At 35.1% G+C, this 25,733-nt stretch overlaps 1 protein-coding gene across 3 annotated transcripts in view; it reads left to right on the top strand.

Annotated features, from left to right (window-relative positions):
* The window catches only part of PARP8 (poly(ADP-ribose) polymerase family member 8), a 189,599-nt gene that overhangs the window by 53,806 nt on the left and 110,060 nt on the right, over positions 1 to 25,733 (top strand). The gene's annotated exons all lie outside the window — the stretch shown is intronic.

Here is a 25,733-nt window from a genome sequence, read left to right as displayed (position 1 = left end):
TGGTTTTCAGAACAGTGCCTAACCCATGTTGGAAAGAGCCCCACATTTTCTCCTCTGTCAAGACTTTTTGGAACTCAATACCTTACACACAACAGCTCACCAACACCAGTTGCTGCTTGGCTCACAACAAAGACAAATAAATTCAAGCTAGGAAGAAAGGATAGGAAATAAGACATTGAAATTCTATTACTATTTTTCCATAATCCTCTTAGAACAGAATTACAGTTTTTCTTTTCTATTTTTTTAACCATTTATTTATTTAATTTTCTGTTTTATTTTACTTTAAGTTCTGGGATGCATGTGCTGAATGTGCAGGTTTGTTACATAGGTATACATGTGCCATGGTGGTTTGCTGCGCCTATCAACCCTTCATCTAGGTTTTAAGCCCTGCATGCATTAGGTAGCCACTGGTGATTTTTCACAATATCAATAGAAAACAAGTGCAAATAAGCATTATTTCCATGTCACAAAAGAAGGAATGTGTTCTGGGGGATTAAGTTATTGCCAAGATTATTGGAAACTGTGGGGTGCACGCAGGGCTGTGGACTGATAGGCTTTATGATGGAAGCAGTCACCCAGAGAAGGAACCAGGACCTTACAACTCTATGTCGAGCCTTCTAAGCAGCCCCTGGTTTTAGCCTCCCTCCTGCAGCTGACTGTGTGTACAAGTCTGGGGCTTTTCCAGGGTCTTTAAGGCAGCCACTGCTTCTGTTATCCTTAGCTGTCATTCCTGTAAGAAGCCCACCACTAGCTTTTCCATACTGTTAAATCACTTCACATTTTTCCAGCCCCTTGTCTTTTTCTAAAAGTGTTAGAAATCTGTCTTCCATGGATTCCTCTTTCATTCTTGCTGTCTTTGTGAATTTATGCTTTTTTTCCCCTTCATTTTCTGTAATTTTAGTAAGAGTTCATCAGGAAACAGTCATCAGTGGCCAGCTAACTATTCCCAACTCAAGCAGCATATCAATTTTTGACCCATGGCAGTGCCTCCTCTCACTTCAGCACTCTCAAAAGACTGCAAACAGTAACATTAAATTCACCCAACATGACCACAGTGCAAAAGCATCTCACATGGTCTTTATGAAAGCGCCCACAGTTACCACCCTTTAGTAACCTTTCCATACAGTAGAACAGTAGGCAGGAGGCAAAATGCTTCTACAAACTCTGTCAAAATATGTATAATGGATATGTTTCATATTTTGGATAAGTTCCTATGAATACACCTATATTTTTATAACTGTTCTAGGAATATATTTATACTTTTATGAGCTCCTTCCTCATATTTGAGGAGAGAAGAGAAATTGTAGTGCATACTTTTTGCGGGGGGTTGTGTGTATCAGAGTGTCATGGTATTCATGAGGATCTACTGTAAAAGCTTGTGATTACTGCAAATAAAAATGACCAAATTGGTCACTTAATAAATAACATATAACATGATTAATCAAAATTTTAAAATTTGTGTTTTTAAACAACTATTTTTCAGACCTCTACACCACAGACAGTAGTAACAAGGGGAATAGATAAATGTTGAGAGAATATAAAAAACTTCAGTGTTAAATTATAATACATAGTATGTTTACTTTTTAACTTATGTTAGCAAATTTCTATGCATGTATGAAATTGGCAGTTGAAACTATTAGATTTTTTAGAAACAGTTATGTCCAGAGCTTCTGTCTCCTTCTTGTTCAGTCTCAAGAATAATATAACCTTTTTTTTTCTTAAATACTACCTTCTTCGTACATAATGGAAAAAGATAAACACTATTATTGGATCCTAATTTGAAGGGTTCAGTTCCCAGCTTTCTCATTGTAATTCCATTCCTCTTTAACTCCCAGTTGGACAAAGTACATATGAATGAATAAAATTGATGTTGTGGCAAGAATCCCAAATTTACTATGCTTTATCGAAATGAGTAATTCTTTCCAAAAACTTGCTTTGATTCAAATGATCATGTTATATCCCCATGTTTCCACATAGAGGCTGAGAATTGTTAACCTGGAGCCTTCTATGGAGAAGTAAGAGGCTGGTTATTCCTTACATTAGAATACAAAGGAAGTTAAATTACAAAGGAAGATGACTCTGATGTGGCATAGAGTTTTACAAGTGAGACAATAATTATACGATATAGGGTAGTTCTGATTGTCAGAGAACAAAGTTCCAACAAATTGCGTTTAATGATCTAATTGGCTTTTATTAGTGATTCATGGATTGGGCAGCTTCTCAACTCTGTGAAACAGGAAGGTGCTCTGCTGAGCTGAGCAGAGGGAGCTGGCTTTACAGGCAGAAAAGGGCTGAATTAAGAACAAAAAGCAGATTGATCGTTTCAAAGTTACTTTCCCTACATGGTAAAAACAGAGGGGATTTCTTTATCATGCTGGCTCAGGTAGACTAGGCCCTTTTCTGTTGGAATCTCCTATCTTCTTTTGAAAACTGGCCCATTTTAAAATTCAGCTTATGTGACACCTGGCATGAGTGACTCCATTCTAGTTTTGTCTGGTCTTTGGGCTTAGTGCAGGAGCTTAGTCCAAAACAGCGGTCTGTGGTAGGACATTTCTTTAACGTGGTTTAATACCTTTGTCAATATAGTGAATATTATCTTTAATCTGCTCATCAAAGCATTTGATGATTAAATGAGCTAATGCCTACATAAAATTAAGAGTCTCAGATTAAAAGAGTGGTAAAATATTTAGTTTCTTCCTACTAGTGAATGTAAGTTGTGTTTGAATAAACATACTATAAGTTTAGTATGCATTTTATATGTATTCCATCCATTAATTCATTTAACAAATACTGATTGCACACCGATTATGTATCGGCCACTGTTCAGTATGTTTACAATGCTGTGTTTACAGCAATGAACAAGGCAAGGTAGGCAGGGGAAAGAATCTGTAGAGCATATTAAATAATTTGGATTTTATTCTAACTATGAAGGAAGCCATTGGAAGATTTAATGTAGGAAACTTACATAATTTGTAAATATATACTGAATTATATAATTTGTAAATAGAAGACTCTGGATTTTCTGCATGCAGTGGATTATCTGGAGAAACAAAGGAATTTAACCATCTGGGGGGAGGCTATTAAAGGAGTCCAGGGGAAATATAATGGTGGCTTGAGTTGGGGTTTAAAATGGGGAAATGCAAAGCTGCAGCCTCAGAAAGTAGTCCATGAGATTTATGATGGAATTGACAGATATGAGGGGTAAAGGAAAGAAATGAATCAATCATGAGAATAATGCTTTTGGCCTGAGCAAGCATGTAGATGCTAAAGATAGAGAAGCACGGGAAGAATAGATTTCAGGAGTGGGGAATCAGCAGGTCAAATCGGAAGTTAATTTCTAGTCTGGAGTTTAAGTGTGAGGTTAGTGTGTAGGGAAGGTATATTTGGGTTTCATTGCAATAGAGACGGCATTTAAAGCCCAAGAGTAGATGATACAATATCTGTGCAAGTAGAGAAAAAGGTCCCAGGACTGAACCCTGGAATATTCCCATAATTTAGAGGCTAAACAAGAAGATGGGTTCTGCAGTTGAAACTAAGGAAGGACCATAGGCATAGAAACTAAGAGAGATGATGGTGTCATAGAAGCCAACAAAAGTGTTTTGATAAAACAATGGATCTTTGCACATCAAATTTTGAAAGTAATGCAGGTAAGTTGACCTCATTACTTCTCTTCAAGAAGCAGTTTTGCATAATCATTAATTACTCAGTGCTACTGAGAGTAGGGAGAGAGAAGTGACTGATGGATTTAGGATCATGGAGGTTGTTGGTTATACTAACAAGCAGAAGCCCAGTTTGATTGGTTTAAAAGGAAAATGGAAACTGAAAAAATGGAAGTAGTGAGTATGGCGACTCTTTCAAGCATCATTCGTAGGAAGTAGAACAAAGAAATAGGATGGTAGCTTCGAAAAAGTATACTAGGTTATATCAGAAAATAGATTATACTGGAGTGCTGATTATACTAGAGTATGTTTGGAAGCTAATGGAAATGATCTCAGAAATAAGGGGAATTTTAAAAAATTTCACAAGTGAAGTTGAAGAGGTGAGAATATAATCATCAAGGAATTACACAGTTGTGACCAGTTGAAAATTCATATTCTGGGAATTTGACATTAGGTAAGAGCTTTGATAAAACAATTTTAGCATAAAATTGTTAAACAATACAGGTAAATTAACCTTATAACTTCTTTCTAAGAAGCAATCTTGCGTAATGACTTCTTGATAAAAATTGTAAATGTCTTATTGACTAAATAGAAACTGCTTTTAAAACCATGGAGAAAGCACATGTACACATATATGTGTGTATGTGTATGTATGTGTGTATACATGTGTATGTGTATGTGTATATATATATAATTATATATGTAATTTTTCCCCCTGAAGATGTGCCAACAGTAATTTGGTTCAGTTTTTTTTCAGCTCCCACATATGAGTGAGAACATGTAGTCTTTGTCTTTCTATGGCTGGCTTATTTTACTTAGCATAATGTCCTCCAGTTCCATCCATGTTATTGCAAATGACATCATTTCCTTCTGTTTTATGGCTGAATAGTTTCCCATTGTGTATCTGTACCACATTTTCTTTATGCATTTGTCTGCTGATGGACACTTAGGTTGCTTCCATATCTTGGCTTTTGCGAATAGTGCTGCAGTAAGCATGGGAGTGCAGATAACTTTTTGACATACTGATGTTCTTTCTTTTGAGTACATACCCAGCAGTGGAATTGCTGGATCATATGGTATTTGCATTTTTAGTTTTCTGAGGAACCTCTGTACTGTTTTCCATAGTGGCTGTACTAATTCCCACCAACAAGGTACAAGGGGTTCCCTTTCTCCGCATGCTCTCCAGCATTAATTATTGCCTGTCTTTTCAATAGAAGCCATTTTAAGTGGGGTGAGATGGTAACTCATTGTAGTTTTGGGTTGCATTTCTCTGATTATTAGGGATGTTGAGCATTTTTTTAAATACCTTTTGGCCATTTGTATGTCATCTTTTCAGAAATGTCTATTCAGACCTTTTACCCATTTTTAAATTGGATTATTTGACTTTCTTTATTGAGTTGTTTAAGCTCCTTATATATTCTGGATATTAATCCCTTGTCAGATGGGTAGTTTGCAAATATTTTCTTGCAAATATTTTCTCCCATTCTGTTGGTTGTCTCTTCACTTTGTTGATTGTTTGCTTTGTTGTACACTTTCTAGCTTGATATAATCCCATTTATTCATTTTTGTTTTGGTTACCTATGCTTTTGATGTCTTACTTAAGAAATCTTTGCCCAGTACAATGTCCTGGAGTGTTTCTCAGTGTTTCCTTCTAGTAATTTCATAATTTCAGGTCTTAGATTTAAGTCTTTAATTCATTTCAATTAGATTTTTTTGTATGGCAAGAGATAGGGGTCTAGTTTTATTTTTCTGCATATAGATACCCAGTTTTCTCAGCACCATTTATTGAAGAGACTGTCCTTTCCTCAATGTATGTTCTTGGCACTTTTGTCAAAAATAAGTTGACTGTTAACGCATGGATTTATTTCTGGGTTCCCTATTCCATCCAAATATTGGCGGTATTTTTGGCTCCTGTGTTGTAGGTTTTAAGAGGAATCCTATTAAAATATGTGGTTTCCTTTTAGAAGTTCGGTAGTTTAAAAGAATAAAGAGAGAAATTATAAAAAGAAGTATTTTCACAGCTTCTCCAGAGAAAGAATACCCCTTGGTAACAAAACATGCAGTACATCTTCAGAAATGATTTTCATTATGAAAAGTCAGAACCTATCCTAGATCAGCTTCATGCTGTTAATTGAACCTCTGAAAGACTTAACAGAATCTGTAGTGTCTTGTCAGCTATAATTGTTATAAAGCATAAAATCCTCAGGCAAAATTTTAAAAAAATCTGACATGCTTCTATCCTTGTTATGAGTCCCACCAACCACAATATACTAATTTTCATTGGTGGAGAACCTTTCGAAAGCAATATGTTTAGGAAATCTTCCTTTATTGCTTCTTATATAATCAAAGCATCCTTATATTGTTGTTTGCATTGCTTACATGAAAAGAGACATTTGATTTATCACTGTCAAGATCTAACTCACGGCAGCAGTTTGCATTCAGTGGGGATTTGGGAAGTGGTATGTTTTGGGCCCCTCTTATCTCCTTTAGTGTGTTTTCAGTTCTTAAAGCTCCACATCACAGTTTGTTGGCAATAATTATAATAACAAAAAGCTGGTGATAACATCACCCTAAATAAGAAGTGTTTTCTTCTCCTTTAGGTCTTTCAGGCCTGGTCTGATCACTCTGTTCGGCGACCCTCAGCCCCCTTTTCAGCTCACCTCTTCCTTATGGTCCTGGGTGGTATCCCTGTTTCTGACAAAAGGGAATAATGGAAGAAGAAGGTGGCAGAGCCATCTGCCGGCTGCCTCTGAAAGGAAGATCCCAGAAGCTGTTGCAGAATACTTTTGTTTGTACCATACTGGCCAGAACTTAATTATATCATAATTCTTTAGAGCAGAGGAGCCTGGGATATATAGTCTTGATTCAGTGCACCGTATTCTAAGCTAAACATCAGGGTTCTATAGAAAAAGATGTAAATAAGTATTGGGCTCGAGTAGTATCTGCCATACCATCCAACTCTAGATGCCACAAAAGCCTGCATCTCCTTGGAATACATCATGCTCATGAGCTGACCTTTGCTCCTTCTCTTCCCCTCATGTCAAAGGTTCTTTGACATGGAATCTTTGAAAATGGGAAAATGGCATCTCTTCTTTCAGAACAACCTGTGCTAGGTTGCAAGTCTTACTGAGCAGAACACAACTTAGATAGCCACTTCTTGGGAAACCTTCAGCTTGGAGCCCTTGTGCATTGCACATTCTGCACAGCCATACATGACGGCCCTATTTCTTTGTTCTGATACATCTCCTGTGTCCTCTGCTGCATGTGGGGAGAGGAGTCATCTAATGATCTAATTAAAATAATTTTTTTTAACCTGCCTTAGGGGGTGTATATGAAATACTTCTGAGATGGGATAAAGTATTTCCAGTCCTCTTATAGCCTTCAGTGTGAGACTTTCCAATGGCAGCATTCCTGATCTTAAGAAAAGTCTGTCTCACGTGGGTATAGCTTTCATTAGGAGGCTGCAGCTGTGAGTGCTTCCTCTGAGAAAACATGTCATTTAAACACCAATGGGTGCAGGAGGCTACAGTTTCATCCCCCATCACCCCAGGTAGAGTTAGCATTTGTAATGCTACCATATTTGAGATGATTTATTGGCATATAAAAATTGGCCAGCTATTTAAGAAGTATTAAGTTATTGTGTCTTCTGTTGTAGTCCATGTATTCTGTAATTTATCACAGAGTTCAGAACTGACAGAATTGAGAGAGAGAATATTCAATTCAGTGAATCTTTCCCTCCCATTTTTTTCTTAATTCTAAAAGTCAAGGACTGGTGACTTACTAAATAACCAATTGTATTTTTCTGTGCCTTCCATTTCTGTGGCTGATTAATTCAGGTGGGTGGAGTATAGCTGCAACAGCCTCCATTCTCAGAATGAGATTGATGATGTTCTGTGGCTGAACCTGTCTCCCTTTTGGTAACTCTTTATATTTTATTTTTAAACATAATAGTGTCTTATTTAGCTAGAAAAGGTGAGTGAATTAATAAAAGAGCTTTCTCATTAGTAGGAAAAAGTTCTTATTGGTTGATAAGAACTATGCCTTTGTACGCAAAATGTAATGATTAAAAAACTGCTAAAGCAATTCTGATTTTTTTTGGTCTTCTTTTTACAGGTAATTCTTGTAAGATACTCTGTTCTTTTTATATTTTATGTTCTCCTGTATCTATATCATGCCCTAAAAATGTTGTAGCTTTGTAATAATATTAAGAAACATGACTAAGTAGATGAATCAAAGTTTATTTTTTTGTGCCCAAGCTGTTCACTTTTTTTGTGTGTCCAATTAAAATATGTTACAGTTTTCTTAGTGAATGTTTTATTATAATATTTGAAGGATGAGGGACAGCTGGACTGAACAGTTGTTTTTGAGAAAGTTTTCAGGCTTATGGAGATCTGCTTTAAAATTATATGTAGTTGTTTTTCTTTGCCATTCATTTCTCATTTCTGTCACTGCCACTGAAAACCAAAGTTCAATAGTTAAGGAAAGAGTTTTCCAAGTAAATATTCATACATTTTATAACAAGCCAAATGTATGACTAAGGTATATACTTCTATGTGTTTACTAATCCCTCTCCCCTTGGGCACAGCTATGTTCCATTTCCCAGCTTCCCTAGTAGTTTGCAGAGGAGGATGAAGTCTTAGCTGATGGTGGGACACAACGGTCAGTCAGCCTGGGTCCCTCAGGGACTGTATGGAGCTGAGTCCCCCACTCTTCTTCATAGATATGATGTATACAAGAAATCAGCCTGTATTGTGTTAAGTTTCTGAAATCTAGGTTTATTATAGTATTTACCTAATGTCATATAAGAATTGTTCCAAAAAACTATCTGCTTCTCAGACCATTGGTCTCATGGAATCCAACTGTGTTCCCTGGAGGAAATAGAAATGGGATTTGGTGAAGATAGAGTGTTGTCTCTGACAGATATTTTTTTAAAATGTTCATGTGTGGATGTTATATGTGCTTAAAGATTCTATGCATCTGATATGCTCTCTCCTAACCCTGTAATGTGATATGAGTTTTGTACTCACTAGGAGTGTTTGGGACAATCCAGCATCAGGAAGATATTTCAGTTCACTCTACATTATGAATACTTCTGCAGCAGATAATTAACTTGTCTAATTGTGTTGTGTTATAGCCTGCTTACTGGAATGATCTGTAATGCAGCTTGGCAGCAGTGAACAGTTATCAGATGCCATTTGAAATGATTTGCTGATTAAAGATAAGAGTTACTAAATCTTGCCCAGCCTTTTCATTTGATGAATGTTAAAATGTATTCTTGCCTCTTATATATGATAACTTTTCCTTTACATACAAATATTAGTAGTAAGCTAAACATTTCTTTCTCTTGAGAATCAATTTTTAGATAATTTGAATGATAAATTTTTGATAAATTTAAAAATATTTATAATTGGGTACATCAAAAGTCTCATGTTTTACAAAACTCACTCTAGAATTCCAGAGTGAAGTCCTGTCTTTCTTAGGAAGCAATGGAAAGGTATTAAATATCTCTCAAGTGTTTAATTCGTTGTGTTCTCTACTAGGTATAGATTGTTGTCTTTCAGTTTCTAAATTAAACAGTTGCCTTCTCAAGACTTTGGTGATGATGATTATGATGATGGCAATTACAATATTAATATGATTGAGTGTTTGGATATCGAAGACGAGAAGAGGCCTTTCTTTTCTAAAAGAAGTGATTTTTTTTTGTGGTTGATTTGTATTTAATTTCATTTAGGTAGGTGTGGTTCTGGGTGAATATTAGATTTTTGTGCTAATTGTGTCACCTTGTTGTGTGACATTAGATAAACCTCTTAACCTCTTTTTACAATTAGAGGAAAAACTAAGTTCTTGAAGGTATGTAGAAAGAAAACCAAAAGACAAAACTAAGTGACAAAAAAGGAAACATAAGAAAAAACTATATATTAGTGAGGAATATTTTCAGATTTTGCCAAACAAGCTTTTTACTATTCTTTATTAGATTAAAAAAATAGTCTTTTAGGAGGAAGGTGAGAATTATTAAAAAAGTTTTCTACTTGGTCAAAGTTTTAAATTCGTGAGGCATTGAAATTATTTTCTAAAATTTGTTGATGAGAAATTTAGTTTTCCTTTTAAATATTAAGTAGAGTATTTGAAATCCTCCAGGAGGAATTATTCTCTTTAGGTAAACTTTTATTTTTAAATTTTTAAAAAGTAATTTTCACAAAGAGAGGATCTTGCTACATTCCCCAGGCTTGCCTTAAACTCCTGTGCTTAAGTGGTCCACCCTACTCGGCCTCCGGAGTAGTTGGGACTACAGACACCCCCTCCTTCAAACATCTAACTGTAAAATAACGTGCCTATAAATATTCTTCAGGACCAGCTGTAGAAATTCTTGAAAATACGATTGTCTGTTTACATTATATGCCTTTCCTTTTTGCTTTTGGAATGAACAAATAAATATAGCTCAGTGAAATTATATTATATGTGTGAAAATTGATTCTTTACTTTTACCTACCTCATTAAGCAGGCAAATTGCTAAGTTTTCAGTAGATGCATTTAAAATAAATTATAGCTAATCAAATGTGTTGCTTTATTTCCTTTTAAATGACACAGTGTATGTGCCAGCACAGCAAAGGAAAAAAAACATCAGTTTGGTTAGTCTTTACTGAAAACAGAAGTTGATTGGTTCAGGGAAAAAACATTGCAGCTACATGATTTGATATGTAGATGAGTTTCCACAATTTGTCAGAAATGGCTGCTTATGATATATGGTGAAATGTAAGATAATTCTTTCCTCTTCTGCCATCTGTCTGCAATTTATTCTTTTATTAAGGAATGTATTATAATTTTGTTATTTGTTTTTTAATTTTTTGGTAAAAGCAATACATATTACAGTTTTGACTATATTATTATGCTCTCTTTTTATTGATTTTTGTTTCAGTAGCTTTGGGGGTACAAGTGGTTTTTTGTTGCACGGGTGAATTACACGGTGGTGAATTCTGAGATTTTAGTACACCTGTCACCTGAGTAGTGTGCATTGTACCTACTGTGTAGTTTTTTTTATCCCCAGACCCCCTTCCTCCCTCCCACTCTGAGTCTCAAAAATCCATTATATCACTCTGTTTGCTTCTGTGTACTCATAGCTTAGCTCCCACTTTTAAGTGAAAACATATGGTTTTTGGTTTTCCACTCCTGAGTTACTTCACTTAGAATATGGCCTCCAGTGCCATCTATGATGCTGTAGCACACATTATTTTTGTCCCTTTTTAGTGGCTGAGTGGTATTCAGCCACTAAACACATATGTGTGTGTATGTGGATATACATATATATAAGACATATTCTTTATCCACTCATTAGTCGATGGGCGCTTTGGTTGGTTGCACTATATATTATGATACTCTTTAATATATTTTATTTAACATGTGTATTGTATTACAGTACTTAAATGCCTTTTTAATTTTTGTCGATGTAATAGTTTAATACCAATAAAATACATTTCATTATTTTTCATGAACCGTCTTACATAATGTTTGTGTTGCATCAAATGATGGCTAATGTCTAAAGTAAGAAAAGGCAACTAGTGAATTATTCATCTGTTTGTACTTTTAGCAAGATACTTAGTTATACACAGGTTCACATAAAAATCTTATGTTTAAATCCTCACTTTTAATCTGGGAAAATATTGGCTAAATATTGCTCCCTAACATGAATGCATGTTCGGTCAGGGTATCTGTGAAATTCAGACATATTTCATGTGTTCACTGCTAATATGGCTGTTAAAGCAAAATTAGTGGGCTAGCTAACAGAAGTTAAAAGACATTTTTTAAATTTGCTGATTGTTTTTTCCATGGCAAACGGTTTCCATTGTTTACACAGTATACAACACTTGTGCTCAGGCAACTGTCTGTAGTTTAGTTAAATTGCAATAGAAGTAGATCTGCTGGATCTTAAGATAGTCTTTCTAAAATATAATCAGTATGTTCTTCTCTGTTGGTTTTTGTGTTTTGAAATGACACTGCTAATGTTGGCATTATCAACTTGTAAGCAATGCTACTTAGATAGTATACAAAGTTAGTTTTTCTGATTTTGTGCATATACACAAGATTTCCTTCAAATCATGACCAGAGACGCATCCTTTAGAGCCTGAGCTGTTTATGGTTGTGCCACCTACTCTTATGGCATTGTGATGCCTCATTTTTGAAAGCTGACAACTTGATTGCTTGATATGTGGTTATTCCACAGCTTATGCCATGTTGTTAAAATTGTTCTCCTCGCTACTTATTTATTTTTATTTATTTTTATTTTTTTAGTTTAGCTGTGTGTCAGGCAGACCTGGGTTTGAAGCTTTACTTGAATTCCCTTGGTAGCCCAGTGACTTTGGGAGCATTTCTAAACTTGCGAATCTGTTTCCTCGACTGTACAATAACAGTGAATTTATGGTGTTTTATTTAATGACATCATTAAGTGCTTAGTACAAAAAAGGTGTTTAGTAAAAATCTATCCAATGGAAGACGTATGTGTAATCTAGTTTATTAGTTTCTTTTCAAGCTTTACTTTTTCCCCACATTTTACAAATATGTTTTATTGATAGGAGTACCTCAGATCTGATCACAAACTGTAAGAGGGGAAGCTGCTTTTTCTTGTTTAGCCACATGATTAGCATCACTAACCACTGTAAAGCATATTGTATATTGCCAATGATGTCTCAATTAAAAATCCACTGGGAACAAAGCCCCATTTAACAAAGTTGGCTTGAGCACAGCGATGATTGAGGAAATTCCTTTACCCCAGTGTGGGAAACCCCACAAGGGAGCTGTTTTGCACACTGGTCTCATGTAGACTTGCTGGCTCCTGAATATTCTCTGAGAAGGGCAAAACCACCAGGAATTGTGCGGGCTGGTCATATGCAAGTACAAAGGGGACTGCCTAGGGCCTGTCAACTGTGAATCTCTGTCCCCATGCTACAGGCCATTCTGCTTGCCTCTAAAGCAAGACTCCTTTATTTGGAAGGTTGAGTGGAAATACTGTAGAGGGAATTTGTGTTTTAGAATAACACATCTCTCTGTTTCCTATATTAATTCTTTTTGTGGAAATAACCCAAAGATTGTGTCATTAGAAACTACTCTCTCATTTGAGGACTATGCCCTCTCATGCTATCTGGTAAAGATGGCATTTATAGTCATAAATCAAAACCATCTGAGATTTCCCAGGGTCTTTTTGAAGGTTGTCAGAAAAACACAGGCAATTCATTTGTATTCGATACAGTAGTATTTTGTGAGGGACAGGGTGTAGCTCTGATAATAGTTTTTGGTAATCATTTTATCTTTAGTTTTCTACCTATCAGTGGGCTATAGTATTTTTATGACTTCCTTCACCCTTCTTTAGATGAACATTTGAGATACTTCCTTGTACTAAGAACTGCAGACACATTTAGACACGTTGTGAGTCAGACCTGGCTTTTGCGTGCCAACTACTCCCTTCTGTTGTTGGAGTGTACCCAGTCCCCGCTCCTGCTCCCACTTCCCACTCGAACTTGGTGTTCTTTTGAAAAGATGGACATGGATCCACTCAAACTTTGTCCCTGTTTTCATATTTTTGTTCTTTGTTTAGGTACTATGTCATCTGCTTTGATCCAGCTTTTGGCCAGAGTACATGTGGACTATGTTGTTCAAAAGTAAAATACTTCTGTTAATGTACATGGCTTGTAGGCTTGTTTTCAGTTAATTTTGACAGAATGTGTGAAGGTCAGTTATGGTCTATACCTTCCACTGTGCCAGGGGCTACCAGTACATAGAGAAATAAAATATAATAACTGCTAAAGGGAGGTTTGGATTCGACATTTAATTTGGAACTATAAGGCTGAAAAAGTGAAAAGTTTGAAGAATGAGGATGGTATATTCAAATTCCCCAATTATTTTCTTTTACTCATCCACATATTTTTGTCCTGTCATCACACCCTGAAGGAAACCTTCCTGGTACCCTTTGGCAAGTTATGGGCCCTTATGTGATGCCACAATACATGATGTAGTCCTCCTTTGGAGTTGAAAATTAACAACTATTGGCCGGGCGCGGTGGCTCAAGCCTGTAATCCCAGCACTTTGGGAGGCTGAGACGGGCGGATCACGAGGTCAGGAGATCGAGACCATCCTGGCTAACACAGTGAAACCCCATCTCTACTAAAAAATACAAAAAACTAGCCGGGCGAGGTGGCGGGCGCCTGTAGTCCCAGCTACTCGGGAAGGCTGAGGCAGGAGAATGGCGTGAACCCGGGAGACGGAGCTTGCAGTGAGCCGAGATCCGGCCACTGCACTCCAGCCTGGGCGACAGAGCGAGACTCCGTCTCCAGAAAAAAAAAAAAAAAAAAAAAAGAAAATTAACAACTATAATTTTCATTTATTTGGGTGATATTTTAATTGTGTTTTCCCTTGCTGGACTAGAAACTTCTGAATTCAAGGCCCCTGTCTATTTTTACTTTCCACCTGTGTTGGCACAGTGGGTCTTCAATAATCATTTACTCCATAATTGGTTGAATGAATGTGTGAGTTCCAACTACTAATGATTGGTAAGAGTTAAGTTTTGAATTCAGTTTCTTAATACTTCTTTTCACTCTGTGAATGTCATTTCTCTCAAGGACTTCCTATTTGTCAGATTTATAAAACCTCTCATGTGTGCTTTTAAAAGTTGTCTTTTGCAGTATTTTTAGTCATAATGAGACTGTCACTTTGAATGGCTTCCCTAGAGTCATGTTTGTGACTGCTGAAATGAGTTAGGATGGTGTATATTTGAGAAGGAAGGTCTTGGCACTGGCAAGACCTTGGGACTGCCAGCATTGATTACTTCTGTGTCATTTTTCTAGGTAGAAGTAAATGATGGCTTAAATATTTCCTATTAGTTCTAATGAATATTTCTAAGACATTACCCTGTTCCCTTTATTAATTGACAACATCCAATGTAGAAGCTTCATTGATATTGTAATTTTAGAGTTGAGTATAAGTGATGAATTGATGCTATTGCAATTAGACTGACTTGAATTTATCTGTGAATTAGCTCATAAAAATGATTCTGTTGATCTTAACATTTTGAGTTTTGAGAAACTTTTAGTAGCATTTTGATTTATTTTTATACAGTCTTTTAAAACTGACATCATTTTCATTTTTTTCTCTATGATATTCTGAGTACAACTTAATTTGCAGTTTATCTGTCTATCTATTATTTTCATAGGAATCACACTTTTAAATTAACGTCTCGTAGTTTCCTCAGTTCCTAAAGAAATACACAGACTGTTTTTTTTTTTTTTTGGCACCCAAATAAGTCAATTACTGCTTTCCCAGAATTCGTTGTCTTTCCTTTTTTGAGACTACTTAATATTAGAAATACTTCCCAAAGAGAAAGCAAAGCTAATATTTTAATATTTAAAGTATTTTGATATCAAAGGATAAGTTAGCTGTTTTTGAGTTGATAGCTTCTCCGTCAAAGTTTAAAATATTGCATAATTGGTAAAGTATAATTTTGATCTCTTAAAATGAAATTGTATATTAAATATTTTAAACTAAGTTTTTCCATATTTTATATTAGAAATACACGTGTACCTGAAAAATACTTAAAAATATGATGACAGAAATCAAAGATGTTTGTTTATGTTGAAAAAGGCAACTTATTAGCTCATTTTTTATTGGAACTGACTGACAGTTAAACATTTTTTTTCTCGTAAATTTACTTAGATATGTGATAATTTTATGGTCCAGTCTTATGGAACACATTAATGTGCAGTTGTTCAAAATTGTTCCTCTTCTAAAGTGAAAATCTCATTCACCTAACAAAATAAAACTAGATAAATGTTTGCTCTCATACTGCTTTGGTAACTATGAACTAAGTAAAAATAGTTTTTAGCAGGGTCATCTCATTGTTATAGGAACTCTGGATAACTAATCAATTTGCAAAAGTAATGCCAAATGCAATTAGACATGCCTCCTTTCACAGAAGTTGCTTTGCTAAGGAAAGAGCATACAGGGGAAACAACTTTTTCTTCACGCTTGGCTGTTTAATACATTGCATAATTGTTTTAAATTGATTTCTGATGAGTTACTAAATATGCTGTACAAATTGAATTAGACAATTGTTGAAATAATAAAATGTAATGAAAGGTATTTGGACCAAAGGAGACCTAAGTTCTGAACCAAGTGGTGTGTAACTGGGACAAATTGATAGACCTCTCTGGGCCTTAATCTTCTTGCCTGTAAAATAGAAAGAACAGATAGATGGTCCATTTTGTAAGTCTAAGTCTGTGTTCTGGGAATAAATTTTGTTTTTCTTACCGTTAGAAAGCTTACTCTGAGTAATTTCTTTTCAATTAGGTGTGAGTATCTCCTGCAGGTATCTTCCATCCATCTCTTCAAGATTAGCTGTCTCAAATGTTTTTCTTTTCTTCTTTACTGATAAATTTGGACTCCTTCTTGACAGTGATGACAGCTTCAGTATCATCAGTGTCTTGTCACCTTGCAGACTTTAAACATAAAAATACTCATTGGTTTTAAAAGGAAAAAAAAGTACGCATTAGTACTATGAAGCTTGGCCTTGAATCATTGTCTATCTTTTATTAAATGTCGGTTAGCTGAACAGAATTCATTTTACAGTGCAGAATGAGAAAAGAAGGGAGCTATATGCATTTGAGAATGCAAGCATTGTGAAATAAACGTTTTACATGCTTTCTTAAAGTGAGCACATACAGAAATACATTAAGATATTAGAAAGTGTTTTTGCTTGTGTACTACTAATTAGGAAGCACCTTGTATAGTTCCACTTCTAAAATTGAAGTAGATTTTAAAAATCCATGTAATTTAATTGAGCTTTCAATTCAGATTGTAGGAGAATTTTAACAGGACTTGGTTTTTTCTAAATTTTATCAATTTTTTTTGTTAATCTGTATAATTTTATAAATGTCAAACTGTGTTAGTCTGTTTTCATGCTGCTATGAAGAAATACCCAAGACAGGGTAATTTATAAAGGAAAGAGGTTTAATTGACTCACAGTTCAACAGGCCTAGGAAAGCCTCAGGAAATTTACAATTATGGCAGAAGGGGAAGCAACCATGTCCTTCTTCACATGATAGCAGGAGAGAAAAGTGCAGAGCAAAAGGGGGAAAAGCCCTTTATAAAACCATCAGATCTCATGAGAACCCACTCGCTATTATGAGAACAGCAGGATCGGGTTGACCGCTTCCATGATTAAATTACCTCCCACCGGGTCCCTCCTATGACACGTGGGGATTATGGGAACTGCATTCAAGATGAGAGTTCCATGCGAACACAGCCCAACCATTTCACAAACCAATTCTTATTTCTTAAAAAGAGCTGATGTGACACAACTGAATGTATTATGTGCTAATATGAACCAGTACATTAGTTGATGGAATATTTATTGAAAACCAAAGATTATTGAGATATTTTTGTTATATTTTAAGTGATTTCCTTTGAAAATAATTTTATACTTTTTGAATAAGAATAAGTTCTTTTGTTAATAATGATCAAAGGTGAGGGTTAATAGACGAAGAAATTACTGTATAAACTTAGGCATATTAATCAGAAGACAAGGAAGTAATGTGCAAGGGCAGATTACCCAGTGAAGTTTGGCTCACATGGGGCAGTAACTTTACACTGTTGACTGTAGGTTCAGGAATACTTTCAGCAAGAAAGATTAGATCTTGTCCAAAGTAATCAGAAGTTTCTTGCCATAAGCAAAACAGCTCAGTGCGAAAATCACAAGAGGCTGATGACTTAGAGGAAAATGTCAGAAAACCTGGCTCTGCTTCTGGTTCCACATGGAATTGAATGAGTCTCTTTAAATTTATGTTTGTTCGTCTGTAAAATAAGGGATGTGCAACTGGGTGACTTCTGACTTCTGTTCCAACCTAACACTCTGTGAAATCAAGATCACATGTACATTTTTTTTCCAAATTTCCAAAATTTTTATTCTTTGTCCTTTAAAGAGTGAAATAAAAAATCTCTCAATTTTGAATTTCTTTTTTCAATTGAGTTCTCTTTTGCTCTTCTGTCCAAAAGAATGAGTGTGTTGGTCTGTTGGACTTGAGTCAAATGAAAATGTAAAATAGGAAATTCATAGCAGTGTGCATTTGCTTGTATAGGTCTGGCTCATTTACATCTGGGAAATATGGTAGAGTTTAAATTTATTTATATGCTAAAGAAGAAATATGTGCTTGTACCCTGAATAAAGGGTCACTAGACAGCTTTTTGTTATTTCCATTGTAAAGATATATTCATTCTGATCATAGTATGATGGGAAATGTTAATTATCCCCTTCAGATATTTTTCATTTTTTTGGATGCAGTTGTTGGGAAAGCATAAGGTATAGGACTCAACACTTAGGTATATATTTATAGATTTCTTACTATACTCAGTTATGCATTTGCTTAATTACAGAACTTAGTCTCATGAGTAATCTTCTTAGGTATTAAAACTTGAAATATATAGGTTGGATACAGTTCCTTATCCAGAATTTCTGATTCTTAAAAGCTCTGAAAATTCAAACCAATTTATTTTGTAAATTTACTCCGAACACATTTAGCAGTAAACCTATTCAAACAGACATGAGATTATATATAGTTTGCCCTATCTATAAATATCCCATATGTTTGCCACATAGTGGGAGTGTTTGTGCATCTCCCTACAGATATATTATTGTTTTTAATGACACAGTTTCTCACTGAGGGTTTTGTGTAAAATACGCACTCAATTACTTTTCTAAAAGAAGGAAATTTCTGAAATTTGAAGCACATTAGGCCACCCGGGTTTCGTATCACAAACTGATGGTAATTAGATAAAAGATTCAGATAATGACGATCTTTATCATCATAAATTTTCCCGAAGAATTAGTATGTGAACATGAGAACATTGGTTTCTTACTCATTATCACTGGCAGTAGAAATACAATACAATAAATAGTAATTTAGTGAGTGGTTCTAAGAAGGGTTAGAATTAGAATCTGGAAAAATGAACTATATACAACATGGAAGGGAACCTTAACAAGCACAAAACATATGATAGTATTATCTGTAGAAATTACTGTATATTACTTGTAATTTTAAAAACCAGTTTTTTGTTTAAGTTGTAAATTCTAACAATATTTTGTAAAGATTAGCTAAAAATGGTTCAAAGAAATTCTGAATAGAAATAGTAGATATGCCGACTGATATTTGCATAAAAAACTAATTAAAGCACTTCTTTGGAAACATTCAGTATTTCGTTGACTAATTTAGCTTTGAGAACAAAGTAGTAAAAGTCGTTATTTTAATGATAAATGTAAAGGACATGCAATAGCTTTGACTCAGCAGATTGTATCTTTTCCTTTTTTTCCTTTTTTTTTTTTTTTTTTTTTTTTTTTTGAGACAGAGTCTCGCTCAGTCGCCCAGGCTGGAGTGCAGAGGCGCTATCTCCACTCACTGCAAGCTCCGCCTCCCGGGTTCACACCATTCTCCTGCCTCAGCCTCCCGAGTAGCTGGGACTACAGGCGCCCGTCACCACGCCCGGGTAATTTTTTGTATTTTTATTAGAGACGGGATTTCACCGTGTTGGCCAGGACGGTCTCGATCTCCTGACCTCGTGATCCGCCAGCCTTGGCCTCCCAAAGTGCTGGGATTACAGGTGTGAGCCACCGCGCCCGGCCGCATCTTTTTCTTTTAACTGTAGGAAATGAAACTGTGAGTAGTTTTCACATACTCACATAGTTTTCACATTTCTCATCTGTGGTCATAGATGACATTAAAAATAGGTGAAAGGCCAGGCGCGGTGGCTCACGCCGTAATAATCCCAGCACTTTGGGAGGCCAAGGCGGGTGGATTGCTTGAGGTCAGGAGTTTGAGACCAGTCTGGCCAACATGGTGAAACCCCGTCTTTACTAAAAATGCAACAAAATTAGCCGGGCGTGGTGGTGTGCGCCTATAATCCCAGCTACTCGGCAGGGGAATTGCTTGAACCAGGGAGGTGGTAGTTGCAGTGAGCCGAGATCGCGCCATTGCACTCCAGCCTGGGTGACAGAGTGAGACTTCGTCTCAAAAACACAAACAAAACAAAACAAAAGTAAATGGGTGAAAAACTTGTTCCTGACCTAACAGATGGTGCCTATTGGAGTCTCTGATGGGCAGCTTGACTTTTAAAAACTGAAAATTCAAACTGTTAGTACCAATAGTTTTTAAAAAATAGTTTTTTTCTCTTAAAAAATCTTTTTACATTTTAGAATTCTTGATGAAGTAGTTTTTTAAAACCTCCTAAATGATTTCTTGATTTATTGACTTTAGCTAAATACTCTTAAATTATCAGTTTTTGAAAAACTACATGAAGCTACAGATAGCAGTATTTATGTTAACTAAACTATACTCAGGGACAGAAATTGTGGTTGAATAATTTAGAAAATAGTTTTTCAGTTGTTGACTCACAACCTCACAATTAGTTGTATTAAATTGTATAAAAACAATTTTTCTATATCTATGGTAGAATCAAATGTTTTTACATCATATTCAAACTTTTTTTTTTAAATCATGTGAGGCTTTATTTTAGTATTTAATATGATTATTTCTTTCTTATCAAGCCAGATTCCCTACAGTTTCTTGCAGATCTGATTCCCTCACTTGCCCATCTTTTCCTTAAATCTGTAGTACTTACTTGTTTCTGGTATGTTCTCAAATACTTCACACTTCCCTCCAAAAGCATAACTTAAGTTGTCTTGTCTTATGTATAGCATTTCCTTATTTTCTTCATACCGTGAACAGTAACTGATAACTTTACTAATGAGGAAGATGAATTTAAGTGACATACTTTATTATGAAAAATACTTTTGGAAGCATTTAGAAAATTCTGTGATTTAATGTTGTTAAATATAAACATATAGAAAGAGTGATAAAAAGGCTTTTAACATTGAGCTCCATCTTCCTTTTTTATGGAGGTCTTATTTCTGATCCCATTTGGATGTTTATCTTGTCAGTTGTTATATGTGAAATCTATATTTTATTATGGATCTCTTTTTTGGGGGTAGGATGAGCGTTGGGAAATCTCATGAAGGAAATTTTACCTTTTCCTTCCCTTCATGATTCCCCAGCCCTTTTCAGAAAAAAAAAAAAAAGGGGAAAAGGAGAAGGAAAGGTTTGTGTGATGGTGTAGGAGTGGCCAGTTCTTCATTTGCTTTGGGCTGTCTCTAGAGGACTAAAGTCATGAGAATTAAAGTCACAATAATCATATATTTAGTCCTTCATGATAACAAAGGGCAGTATGTAGGTGAATACTTTGCTGGAAATGACATAATCATTTCAAACAAATTAATTTGTCAGTAATATATTAACTGGTATGTAAAATTGAGTCTCTTTTCCTTTTTTATGTCTTTAGAGCTATATAATTCTCATCTAAATTGCAGATGTCTCCGGGATGACTAATATATATTTTCTATCTTAAATTGATTGATCAAATAAATATTTAGTGCTCTCTCTTGCTGTCTGCTTTTCCCTGAAGTCTGTAACTGGAGAAATTTCTTCATTGACTTATCTGGAGCTAGAGGTATGTTTATTTTTAGAGATAGAGAAGTGAATTTTTCATGAGTATTGGAGTTTTCTCATTTTCTTCAGTGAATTCATAATGCCGAAATCACGGAGGCCAAGGCGTGGATTTACTCTTTGACCTGCAGTGCCTAGAAAGGGAAGTTGAGACAGTGGGCTGTTTATGCCCATCCTAAAATTCAAATCATAATAATTAATATTAAAATATGCAGAATAATATATAGTTATCATATCTAGTAATAACATTACTATAATAGAAATTCATCATGGGCAATGTAGGATATATAGTGACTGGAAGAACATTTTTGTAAGATAGATTGATGCTTGCTTCTCTTGTATGTTAGTACTGTACTATAATAGGATTCTGGTGTACTTTTGTTTGGCTTCTGGGTAGCTCCCCAAACAGAATATATTTTAAACATATTTGCATGGCCTACAAATATTGACATTTCAAGACTTTGAAGTGCCCTTTGCTGCTTGTTCAGATTTTATAATCAATGTTGCAAATATCAAGTATAATATTTTCATGATTTGGGGCTTGTTGAATTATAGATAAATGCACTTGAATGCTCCGTACATAATGTATACATGGACAATGTGACTCCTTTGTTCTAATTTTACATTATATGGTATAATCAAATTCTATTACAATGATTTATTTCATGCAGACACATCATAGGCCAAATGATCACCTTTAAAATATTATATATGCAAAAAATCTGTTCTGTGAGGGAAAGACAAGTGTTATCCATCTATCCTAAAATCAGACTTATAAACAGACTTAAGTTAATTGTATTCAGGTTATCTTTGATAAGACATAAAATACTTTATATTCTGCCATTTTTAAGAATCATTCAATGTCCCTGGCAAGGGAGCTATACATACATTTTGAACATCTCTTAGGATGCAACCTGCATATATATTGAGCATCTGGGACACAACAGTGAATAAGATATACATAGAGAAATACGGTCTAGTGGGAGAAAGAAGCATTAATCTGATATTCATTCTAATTACAACTAAGAAAAGTTTTAGGTGGGGGTTGGTATAGAGCTCTATCTAGGTAAGGTAGGGCCATGGGGGTGGAAGCTGGGGGAGGGCTCAAGAAAGTAAAAATGTAAACTAATACCTGAAGAATGAGTAGGATCAAGGCAGGAGATCTAGGGGATTTTCCCCCATTTTATTAGTGAATGTATTCTCATTTGAAAGATGGAATTTATGTTTTGAATTAAATCTAGTGGTTCCCCCCTGTAATTATGTTTGATTACTATTAATAAAAGTGACTCCCAAAAAATTAGAAAGAAAAAGAAGGCAAACACCATCAGCAATAACAACAATCAGTGAATCAAGAAACCTCCCCCCACCCACCGAAAGCATACCCTGCAAAAAAAGTTAAAATTTTAAATCCATACAAAGAGTAATTTGTGACACATTGTTTTGTGTCCTTAGAGACACTTTTCTGTGCATCTGTATGCATTTGAGTATGCATTGTTCTTAACAGAGACGGGGTTATAGCCTCATTAAGCTAGTTTTATATCTCTTTTAGTGGCTACAGCATCTTTGTAATGGTGCAGCATCTTTGTAATGGATATGCTATTACTTAACCAATGCCTATCTGTGAACATTTTAGTTACTTCTAACTTTTCAAAATCCAGAAGTATTTTAAGCAAAGTCTACTGTGTTTACAAAGTTGACTTAATCAGTTCAGCACCTAAATTAATCCTAAATAAGGAGACATTTATTTATGGATTCCAAAGATTCTTTGCTTATGTTTGCATACTAAATAAAGATGGTTCAAATGAGAATTGGAGGTACAGGCATTTAACTTACTGAGATACATATTCTTTAGCAGAAAATTTATTTGTAATGCCGTGAACAAGAATCACTTGCATTACTACCAGTTTTCTATAACTTATGCCCATCATTCCAATGGAAAAACACCCAAGATCTTTTTTGCCCATTTTCAAGGTTTTTACAGTTTTTCCTTTAGAGTTTCTCTCCTGTGATCATAAGTACTTTCCAAAGGTAATTCTTCATCCAAAAACAAAACAAACAAAAAAACCTGCAGTCAGAGTCTTCATTAACCACATAGGCTTCCTGGAGTTTGCAAATCTAGAACCATGGTGTGTTGAGCAGCTACTGATCAAGGTGATAAAATTAACTTTTCCTCTGAAATTTTCATAAGAAAGATGGCATTTGACTTTAAAAAGTGCTTTCTTGAGGCTAGAAAAACAAAATGAAGAAACTCTCTCCACCTGATTTTTATCTTCAGTACCTATCTATATAATTGGTGAATTTCTTTCTGGTTGAGGCTCCCAAAATTTACTATGATTCCCATCTTGCCAGAAAGTGACCTTCCTCACCATCTATAAGTCTGGGAACCTATCAGCTAGTTCTTAGGCCAGTTTTCTTGGGAGGGGTGTGTAGGCATTTATTCCACATATAAAGTCATTCCTTGTTCCTTAATAGTTGCTTGCTATTCCTGATTAAATGAAAATTATTTTAAATATGATACTCCAGGGATAGCCTTGGTTACCAAATAGAGTTATCCAATGACATTCTGGTAATAAAAGAAGAGATATTCTTATTGAACCTGTGAAAATAACTCTATTTGCCATGAGAATAAGGGCACTCATTAGGAGTTTCTGAATTCTGGAGTAATCAGTGAAAATCATATGCTGTTTTAAAATGTTTATTTTAGTTTAGAAAAGCAGCATCCACAAAATTCAGAATTAAATATAGCTTAGAAAGGACTTTTTCATATTTATGTTAGAAAATAGAATATTAAAACAGTATCAACAGTATCTAAACAAATAGCCACAATTGAATGTCCCTCACCAGTTATTTCAATCTTATGTAGTTCCTGTTTCATTGGATTTTGGGTCAACAGTCTGTCTTCTGCTTCCATATGAAAAATCTACATTTAGAGCTTAGTTTGAACATATATTCAAAATTGTCATTGTAATCCTAACTATCTTGTTAAACTGCCACCTTTCCTTTGGTAAAACCATACACACGGCTATCTTAGATTTTTGTAATTGAGGCTTTTAGTTACATATTCATTGGCCTAAGAATGAGTTGCATTTGCTAACTGAATACTTACTAATCAAAATATGTCGTCAAAATATGTCATATTTAAGCACAGTGCCCTTATAATTTAAATAATTATATTTTACACAATCTTGTGAGAACAAAACATTTTCTGAAAGCTTAATGAATAGTGAAAGGGTAATTGATTTTAGTAACCACTTAGAAATACCATTCTGGAGTCCATAAAAGTATTACTATTGCCCTCTTTAGTTGCTCTTCTCCCAAAAGGCTATATCCAAAAAGAAACAAACAAGAAAAGCAGTGGATAGGACTAGGACTTTCCAACTCCAGCTTTACTATAGTATTTAAACAAAGTAATGAATCAGTACCTATGAAGGCCTGAAATAGCATGTAACCACTAGGGGAAAAATTATTAAATCATAAAGAAAATGACTTTATCTTTGGCGAGCAGAAAAATATTAAAACCTGTGCGCTTGTAGTTTTTTCTTGTGTAATGTATAAATGTCTAATTTATTACAGTTGTTTTTAGGTCATGACCTAAAATTTATTCTATAAAATTTATGAATATTACTTGAAACTCTAAACAAATCACTAGTGTGTATTCACTGCATTAAAATAATCAGGTAAAAATCATAAAATTAAAGCTATATGTTTACATTCAGTTTTTAATGCAAATAGCTTATAGATGCTTACATTGAAACATCTCAAGCACTTTAATAGGTCTACCTAAAATTAGGATGATTTCAGTTGTAAGAAACAAAAATACTTTTTCTGGCTTAAACCAACGGTGTCCAATCTTTTGGCTTCCCTGAGCCACAGTGGAAAAAGAAGAATTGTCTTTTGCCACATATAAAATACACTAATGCTAAAGATAGCTGATAAGCTAAAAAAAAAAAGTAGCAAAAAAACCTCATAATGTTTTAAGAAAGTTTACAAATTTGTGTTGAGTCGCACTCAAAGCCATCCTGGACTGCATATAGGTCACGGCTTGGATGAGCTTGGCTTAAACAGTAAAAAGGATAGTTATTTGTTCATGTAATAAAAAAAAATTATTGATAATGAGATTTAGGCTTAGTTTAAATCAGGGCTCTGTCTCTGTCTCTGACATTTTCTAAGCTCCACCTTTTTCTGTATCAAGCACATTCCTAGACCGGCTTGCTTGTGGGTGTGAGAAGGCTAAACAGCAGAGACCAGAGCTGTCTGCTTCCTCATTCACATCTAGGAGGAGCAAGAAACTTCCCACAGGTGTTGAATCGAAGTCCCAAGCTTTACTCTGATGGAGCACCCTGAACCAACAACCACTGAGGCCAAAGTGTAGGACACAGGCTAGGTAACTCCTCTTTCCTTCCATTTGAGGGGGATCTGTTATCCTGATGGCTTATCCAGTCATTCAGTCTTCCTCTCCACCTGGGAGAAGGGATTCTCCTCATGAAAACCTTAGGACTTCCATATGAAGCGGGAGAGGAAGGAGCGGAATATTCAGGAGGCC

This window comes from Macaca thibetana, chromosome 6, assembly GCF_024542745.1.
Source record: "Macaca thibetana thibetana isolate TM-01 chromosome 6, ASM2454274v1, whole genome shotgun sequence".
Lineage (NCBI taxonomy): Eukaryota > Metazoa > Chordata > Mammalia > Primates > Cercopithecidae > Macaca > Macaca thibetana.
This window is presented reverse-complemented; position numbering and strand designations above follow the sequence as displayed.